Genomic DNA, 9,732 nt, shown 5'->3' with positions numbered 1-9,732 from the left:
TTTTGGGGTTACCAGGTGCCGTGGTTGAAATTGCTTTTAGGGGGCATCCAGAATTCCATACCCGCTCTGGGAGCACTATTCTACGGGCAAAAATCAATGTGTGCTGGCCTGAGTGATTTATGGAGGTTTTCAAAAAAAGTCAGAAAATATTCTGTTTTTTCTTCTGGAATTTTTGTTTTGTTTTTTCTTCTCGAGTCAATGGGGGTCCGGCCTGAGTGATTTAAGGAGGTTTCCAAAAAAAGTCAAAAAATATTCTATGTTTCATGTTTTGGGTTACCAGGCGTCATTTTTCAAAACGGTTTTAAATGCTTCATTTTGGCCTTTTAAAAACAAAATGTTATTTTCGACTATGAAATCCAAAAAGCACTTTTTTAAAGGGGTTGATAAGTTTTTTCTAATTTATTCACATTTTTGACTTCATATTAAATCAGATTGCAAATGCACAAAACATATTCCTTAAGTACAAGTAAACATTTCAAAAAAAATTATGATAATAAAATGCAGTTAAATAAATAAAATACAGTTCTTATACATGTGTAATTGACCTAAAAATCGAAAGAATTTCAAAAAACGGTCCAGAAAGCACTTTTTAATAGGAGGTTATACGTTTTTTCCAAATTTTTGACATTTTTGACTTTTGACTTTTGACTTTTGACTTCCTATGAAATTACATTCCAAATGCACAAAACATATTCCTTAAGTACAAATAAACATTTACAAAAAATTATGATAATAAAATGTGACTAAAGTATTTTCATACAGTTCTTATACATGTGTAATTGACCTAAAAATCGAAAGAATTTCGAAAAACGGTCCAGAAAGCACTTTTTTAAAGGGGGTGATACGTGTTTTCCAAATTTTTGACATTTTTGACTTTTGACTTTTGACTTCCTATGAAATCACATTCCAAATGCACAAAACATATACCTTAAGTTCAAAAAAAAAAATCAAAAAAAATTGTTAATAAAATTTGAAAAAAGTATTTTCATATAGTTCTTACACATGTGTAATTGACATAAAACTCGAAAGAATTTCGAAAAACGGTCCAGAAAGCACTTTTTTATTAAGGGGGTGATAAGTTTTTGCCAAAACTTTCAAAATCTCAAAATTTTACTCTTGGGTCTTGACTTGCGTTACACAAAGCCTATGAAAAATTTAGATAGAACACATTCGCCCACTATAGGAATTTTGGAGTGTTACACAGCTCATTTGCAGCATGGCATTTGCCATCAACTTTGGATGAAACACCGCCAGAAGTAGTGTACTTGTTCATCGTGTATATGCTCCGCTCGGTGCCAATAACTTGTCATGTTATTTTGTACAATTGGGGGGGGGACTTCCCTTACATGCAGAGAGAGACTACAGAGTGAACAATGGATTTCACGTGGCCAAACTCCTAAATCCCCTAAATTGGGATTTGATACAAAATGTCCACTTGTGAGAATGTGGGAAGGGTCCGTGGACACTTAAGGGACAGCTTTGTTGAGTGTGTTTCATTTGGTGACTTCACGAAGGACAAAAAACACACATAACTGTATCTCTGAATGTGTACATTTATCAATAATGGGTTTTGCATCTAATTCTTGTATAAAATTAATGAGTAAAGAGGAAACTATTTATGAAATTATGTAACGTGATGTTAACCTTTAATTTTTAGAGAACTGTATTCCCTGTAAAGTTTAACTAGTCAGCGGCCACACCCCGTGAGCACAGACATGATCTGGCATCATGGAACCGGCCTCTTCTACTGTTACGAATGAAAGCCCAGCTTAAGAAAATCCCCTTTAGACTAAGCAAACCCACAGAGTGATCTGTGATTGCGAATAGTTAAGACCATGCATACCTCGTGTAAGCTGAGGTGGCACAGGTTTGAGTACCACGACTAGAAAACCATTCCACGTGGAGCATTGGCTACACGGCTAGAAATGGTTCAACTCTGAGACTATCGATCCCAACAGAATCAGAGCAAATCTTAGAAACGAATTACTAGTCTGCAGATAGAAATTTGATAAACCTGGGAAGCAAATAACGACAACTGCCGAAACATCTATTATTCTATGAGAACATTTCTGAATGGTACTCTGAAGAACCCATTCTAACCAAGAAAGACTTTGATCTTAAGGGAAACAGAAAGAGTGAGAGTGTAACAGTTCCAATGATGGAATGAAAGAGTCAGGTGCAGAGAGCAGGGTAATCTCAATCAATTGGATATTTATTTCTCCCAGAAATAATCACATAAACGGCGACGCCACACAAACAACGGGCGCGTCAAAATACTGTCCAATAAAAGTAGGACTGAAATCCACTATAAGGAACACCACCAACACAAACAGAAAAACAAGCCCGCAAAAAAGTCGGCGGGCCAACTGGGTTTAAATACCCCCTACCCTAAACACAAAACAGGTGATACAAATTAGACAAACTCAAAAGAAAACAGAAAAGGGGATCGGTGGCAGCTAGTAGACCGGAGACGACGACCGCCGAGCGCCGCCCGAACGGGAAGAGGCACCATCCTCGGCGGGATTCGTAACAGAGAGAGAGACTGAGATGAACTCTCCAGCAGACAGACCGGATTCCAACAGAGAAGACAATAATGACACGCCGTAAATATGTACTTGCAATTATTCTCGAATGAGCGGCCGTTCATTAGCATTTCAATGGATTAGCATTTCAATGTATATAACTATAGACTGTGTAATGAATTAATTTTGTCTTTCCCGCTCTTTCTCATTCCACATCCCCTTCCCTTTGTCCAACAAGCCATCATATTGGTTTAGCTCACTAGGGAATCTTCCCTATCATTTCCTTGCAACCATATCTACTGTTTGTTTGTTTATGCATTTCTGTGATTATTTAGTTAGTTAGTAAATAAATGATTAAGCCAATTAGTGTATGGATGATTTATAGTAAAGGCTGGGTTTGTGCAGAAAACCAACAATTTACGACGTTGAGATAAGACTGATGTGAGGTAAAGAATACTTCATAATAGAAGACTAATTGATCAGATATTAAAATATCTGAAGAGTTATATTTGGAAAAGTATAATTTTGTAATCTGAATATTTTCCATGGTGCCCCGACTACCTAGTTAATTAAAGTTACACGAGTAGTTTAATCACGTAATAATAATTACGGGGAATTGATTTGATAAATAACAGTCTTCACCTTTAATGATTTCAAATATGGGTGTAAACCCACTTTTTTTTTACCAGAAAAGGATCATTACTGTCACGATCGTGTGGGGGACAGACGGACCAAAACGCAGCATGAGGAAAATAAGCCATCTTCATTTATTATTGAAGAAGGCAAAACGAAACAAAACACTTTCAAACTAACAAAACAACAAACGACCGTGAAGCTATAAACGTAGTGCACACACACAGGCTACAGACGTTCAACATAGACACAGCTAGACAACTATACTAAACATAAACCCAACTACTCTAAATAAACCCCCTAAACCTTACAATCACCCTGGACACTACAAAACCCACATAAATACCCATGTCACACCCTGACCTAACTAAAATAATAAAGAAAACAAAGAATAAGGCCAGGGCGTGACAATTATCCATTGGGTAATTTGTCATTTTCAGTGATTAGTAATGTTTTGAGCTAGTCGGTGTTAAAATAGATATAATAATTAACAAATTGCATTTTGTACCCCCTCCCCCTGTCGCCTCAAGATAAATGGTTTTGCCCACATGAAAGTTGTGTAACCCTTAGTGCTCCACTGTTTTGGTTCAGTGCAGTTAGAAAGGACCAGTTGCACTGCTGGTGTTTAAAATGAAAAAAAGTGTTGTTTTACACCATTTGAGAGTTTCATTTGAAAGAAAATGTTGTCATTTCACTTTGCCTGTAAGAACCATGATGAACACGGTCATGTCTGATTTGCTGTATCGCATAATATTACATGATTAAATCTGTGAAAAAAAATGTATCCTCAAGTTGTTTACAGGCATTTAACACCGTTCTGCATTTTGCCATCTATTTTTCCAACATCAATCGGTTAAATCACATTGCTAAAATGTTTCATTCAGTTACAGAAGTAAGTCCTGGTAGAGCCCCATATGGAAGCGTACTGTGGCCGCTTGGCGGTTACAATGTTGCCAAGCTGTATGCTGTGCCTATGCGCAAAATGATAAAGCAGAGGATATTTGTACCTCGATTAAACAGTTCTGCTTATAATACATGTTAGAGATAGGGATGGGCATCAGTTTCGACGTACGACAAAACTCGATCTTAAACCAGAGATCACACATTTTGAAATGAATTTTCTTGGACTCTGCTGTTCCATAGGTCTACATGTGACTTTGCAGGGCACAAAAAAAAAGAAACCAAGCCAAGTTCCTCTCTGTACATTCCCTTTCCCCTCTGTGTCTCACTCACTCAATTGCGTTCTGACCCCTCCCTCTACACACGTTTCCTGAGTGTGCGCACAAGCATCCACTAGACACACAGAAATAAATGCCTATAAAAACGTATCTAACTGATGGTATACACAAGCTACATTCCTTGCCAAACAGATGCTGTGGCCATAATTCATCACCATGCAGTGTTCAATGTGGAATTGCCCATTTAGAAAATTCCAAAGAATAGGCAGAATAAAATAAATCAAACATCTGTATATAGAAAAGAAGACCATTATTGGTTTGTAACCGTGGAAAAAATGTCTTTCAACTTGCCAAACTGAGCCCCGTTTCAAACGATCACTCTTTGAGATGTGCATTACTTTGCACATGGAAAAATATTCTATTCCATTTTATTCTGTTATATTAAATCATGTTCTTTACTATAAAATAGGTGTGTCTTGACTGTGATAAGTGTTTGGGAAATAAGGAGCGTCTGTCTACTAAATGAACAAAACATGGCTGGCTGTGTCATTGCACAGCCATAGGCTTCTACAAGCAGCAATATATATCTACAATATAACCAGCTGATATTACGGTTTCAATAAATCAATCATAAATTGGCATTTAATGCCACTTGTTTTTTTATTGACTGAATAAACAGTATATTGAGCAGTTTATCAATTGGGATTTGTTATCTGTAATGGTAATGACAAATTAGGCATTGTTGGCACTGTTGGCATATAGATAAATACACAAAAAAAAATCTCTACTTTTTGAATTTATTTGAGTACCCCAGTTCAATATGATTTATTGTGGCAGAACCTAAGAAAATGATATGTGTTCTGTTCATACATATGGACTCCTCCTGTGACGAAACAGTGTAGAATTGCAGGAAATGGTTTTAACATGTTTTTGTTTTTTTTACAAATGAGAAGACAATCATGTCAAAAGTAATGTGAGCATTGCATTGTGAAAAGCATGTACTTTATATGAACATGTGTTGCAATGTGAAACGTATTTCTAGATGAAACACTGATTCAGTTTGGTGAAAAAGGGACTGTATGATTTTGTGTGTTGTACTTAGTCAATTGAAAATGTGCTTAGAATTCTGAAACAACTGCCTTTTTGATGATCTGTTTTGAGTTTTGTACTAAAAGTTGTGAAAATGTACCACATACTTGGGAAAATTGGAAAAATGAAAGGAAACACTTTGAAGTTTGTGAAAATGTGAAAGGAATGTAGGAGAATATAACACATTAAATCTGGTAAAAGATCATAAAAAGAAAAAAAAAACATTGTTTTTGTATTTTTTTTGTACCATCATCTTTGATATGCAAGAGAAAGGCCATAATGTATTAATCCAGCCCAGGGGCAATTTAGATCTTTGCTAGATGGAAGCAGTGTATGTGCAACATTTTAGACTGATGTTATTCACATTAGTGATCTGGCAATAATGGGAGAGTCTAGGTTAATACTTGTTATTTTTCGTGTTTCCTTTGCTTTTCAAGTATTGTGCTATCACTCTCTTTGAAGCCAAAGAGCTCCAGCTTCAGCTCCAGCTGAAATGTAGAAAGTCAACAAAAAAAAGAAAGAAAGTCAAGAGAAAGTCAAAAGAAATGTAGAAAGTCAAAAGCTCCAGCTGAAATGGAGAAAGTCAAAAGCTCCAGCCGAAATGGAGAAAGTCAAAAGCTCCAGCCGAAATGGAGAAAGTCAAAAGCTCCAGCCGAAATGGAGAAAGTCAAAAGCTCCAGCCGAAATGGAGAAAGTCAAAAGCTCCAGCCGAAATGGAGAAAGTCAAAAGCTCCAGCCGAAACGGAGAAAGTCAAAAGCTCCAGCTGAAATGTCATTATCAGTTGTATGACGAGAGGGGGGAATAAGAGTGTGCACAGTGTGATTATAGATCAGAGGCCATAAGTCTGTGAGGTGTAAACATATGATGAATAACGTAATAACTTCAACCGATCATGTAATAGCATACTAAAATCTATGTTTTTATGTATTATGTCCTTTATTTTGATGTACATGGAATAGTCCCAAAAGTGTAGAACCCATCAATTGGGCCAATCAGGGCAAAGCTAAAAGTATTTCAAATACTATTTGAACCAAGATCTGAAATGCACCAGGGCAATTCGTGTCATTTGAAAATGTTGAGTAACCTTGCTGGAAACCTGAAACCTTTCATTAGCTACTCAAGCTAACATCTTGGCTTAAGTTTAGCAGAGTCTATTGGTATGCAAAATTTTCCTCATCAGTAACACCCAGCAACTATCCAATTCAATCCCACCAGATATTTCTACGACAAAATAACTTGTAATACTGTAATGAAAACATTTTATTTGGAAGATTACATGTGATTGATGTTGTATTAATGTGGTATGATGCAGTATTGCAACATTCATGAAGGGGTTATTCATTATTTAATAAAGGTCTAATGAATTCATTATGGTGTACCTCCTTTTGTGTTGCCAAAATACACATAATGTACTGCTATATACCCACACATACAGGGTGTGCATGTGTATAATGGAAACATGTATTTTTGTTATCATGCCCAACCCCATGACACACCAAACACAATAATACAGTTTTCACATACAATCACTTCCTGGAACTGTGGTTGAAAGTACCAGTAGCAGAACAACAATGATCAAATACAATTTGAAAACATGTTTTTTTCCCACTTTAGTGTGTGTATTTTAGTGTTGTTAGGTTCTTATTTTTCAGAGTAAATAACCCACGGACACTAGAGAAGCTTTAACCAAGTTTAATTCTTCCCAAAGGTTCTGTACAGCTGTAATTCAGACAACCCAACACTTCTCCCATCCAGATATATATATCCCACTTTAGACACTCCTCCTTCTCTCCAATCCTTCTTATGGTTTAACCTCTACAGAGTACCTAACCCGGATCCGGGAGCACCCCCCCCCCCCCACACACTGATTAGCATCGCTAGCATAGCGTCACAATTAAATAGTAGCATCTAAATATCATTAAATCACAAGTCCAAGACACCCAATGAAAGACACAGATCTTGTGAATAAAACCACCATTTCAGATTTTTTAAATGTTTTACAGGGAAGACAAAATATGTAAATCTATTAGCTAAACACGTTAGCAAAAGACACCATTTTCTTACTCCAACAGTTTCTTACTCCATCAGGTGCTATCACCAATTCGGCTAAACTAAGATATTGATAGCCACAAACCAACAAACAAATTTATAAGATGACAGTCTGATAACATATTTATGGTATAGCATAGTTTTTTTTTTTTAAATGTGCATTTTTCAGGTATAAATCACAGTTCTACATTGCAGCTGCAATCTGATATAGTGCTGATGCAGCTAGAACAATTACAGAGACCAACGTTATATAACTAATTACTTGTCTTAAAACATTTCAGAAAAAATACACAGCGTACAGACATTGAAAGCCCAACATCTGGTGAATCCAAACAATATTTCAGATTTTTTAAATGTTTTATAGCGAAAACAAAATGTATCGCTAATTAGCATAACCAGGCCAGCCAAAACCAGCTGGACGCGCGCGACCAGTTCACATGCACGACAGATATATGAAATAACATCGTAAATTGGGTCTTACTATTGCTGGTCTTTCATCAGAATGTTGATCAAGGTGTCCTTAGTCCTGATGAGTCGTTCAATCCATTCACAATGGCAACCTCCCCTCTTCATTCAGCCTGGGTACTGGTCGACTGGCACGGTCAATTCCCAAAGTTAAAAAACTCAAAGAACGGAACACGGCAAAACTCCCGAAAAAATTCTAATAATCTGATTAAACTATATTGAAAAAACATACATTACGGTGATATGGTCACATGTAGCAAACAAACTTCGACACGGAGATAGTTTTCATCCATAACGTCAGCATAACAAAAGACAATGCCACCTCTGAAAACGCGCATCTCAGAAACCGGAAGTTGTCGGTCACGCTAAAGAAATAAGTCTTATTTCACGTCAGTACAAGATAAACAAAAAATTTCTCCTCTGACGTCTTCCAAACACCCATAGGAAGAAGTAGGAAGTGTCATTCGGGTCATAGGTGGCGTGACCATATATAGGCAGAGCTTTGAAGCGAGCATACACATCTTGCAATCTTTTTCAGGCTCAGGGAAAGTGCTGTGAAATGACCTGTGTTTGACTCAGAGACTCAATTGGAACGGTTTTAGAAACCATAGCTTATTTTCTATCCAATGCTATATGGTTATATGCATATAGTAACAGCAATAATTGAATAAGAGGCAGTTTAGTCTGTAGAGGCAATTATGCTAATGCGAAATAGCACCCCCTGTATTCTCAAGAAGTTAACAGGAAAAGTGTAACAAGATACCAAACCCTTATTACTCCCTTCAGGTGACCTGTCCTCACCTCCTGACCTCAACCCCTCCTTCATCTAATCCATAGATGTCCATCTGTCTCTCCTGTATCAACATGGTGCTCTGCTCCTGTCCCCCAACACATTCCAACACATTCCACAGCTATCTGTCTTTCCTGTATCAACACGGTGCTCTGCTCCCGTCCCCCAACACATTCCAACACATTCCACAGCTATCTGTCTTTCTACAGAGGGCCAGTCTCTTTATTTAATTAATATCTCAATGTTCAAAATGTCGAACCCAACAGTGTATCGAAACTTTGGATATCTCATTTCAACAGGAAAAGTAAAACAAAATCATTGGAGTATGTCTTTAAATACATTTGCATTGTTAAGTTCTTATCCTTTCTAGCCCCGGGGTTCCGCTAGCGGAACACCCCCAACATTCCACTGAAAAGGCAGCGCGCGAAATTCAAAATATATTTTTTTAAATATTTAACTTTCACACATTAACAAGTCCAATACAGCAAATGAAAGATAAACATCTTGTTAATCTACCCATGGTGTCCGATTTCAAAAATGATTTACAGTGAAAGCACAACATATGATTATGTTAGGTCAGAGCCAAGTCAAAAACACACAGCCATTTTTTCAGCCAACAATAGGAGTTAGAAAAAGCAGAAATACAGTTAAAATGAATCACTAACCTTCGATTATCTTCATCAGATGACAGTCATAGGACATCATGTTATACATGTATTGTGTGTTTTGTTCGATAATGTGCATATATATATTAAAACTGTCACGTTCCTGACCGGTTTTCTGTTATTTTGTATGTGTTTGACGGTCAGGGCGTGAGTTTGGGTGGGTAGTCTATGTTGTGTGTTTCTATGTTTGTTAAGGGTGACCTGATATGGCTCTCAATTAGAGGCAGGTGGTTTTCATTTCCTCTGATTGAGAGCCATATTAAGGTAGGTGTTTTCACACTGTTTGTTTGTGGGTGGTTGTCTCCTGTGTCAGTGTCTGTATGTTACGCCACACGGAACT

Source organism: Salvelinus fontinalis, chromosome 26 (genome assembly GCF_029448725.1).
Source record: "Salvelinus fontinalis isolate EN_2023a chromosome 26, ASM2944872v1, whole genome shotgun sequence".
NCBI classification, from domain to species: domain Eukaryota; kingdom Metazoa; phylum Chordata; class Actinopteri; order Salmoniformes; family Salmonidae; genus Salvelinus; species Salvelinus fontinalis.
The sequence above is the reverse complement of the archived record's forward strand: the minus strand, read 5'-3'. Positions refer to the sequence as shown.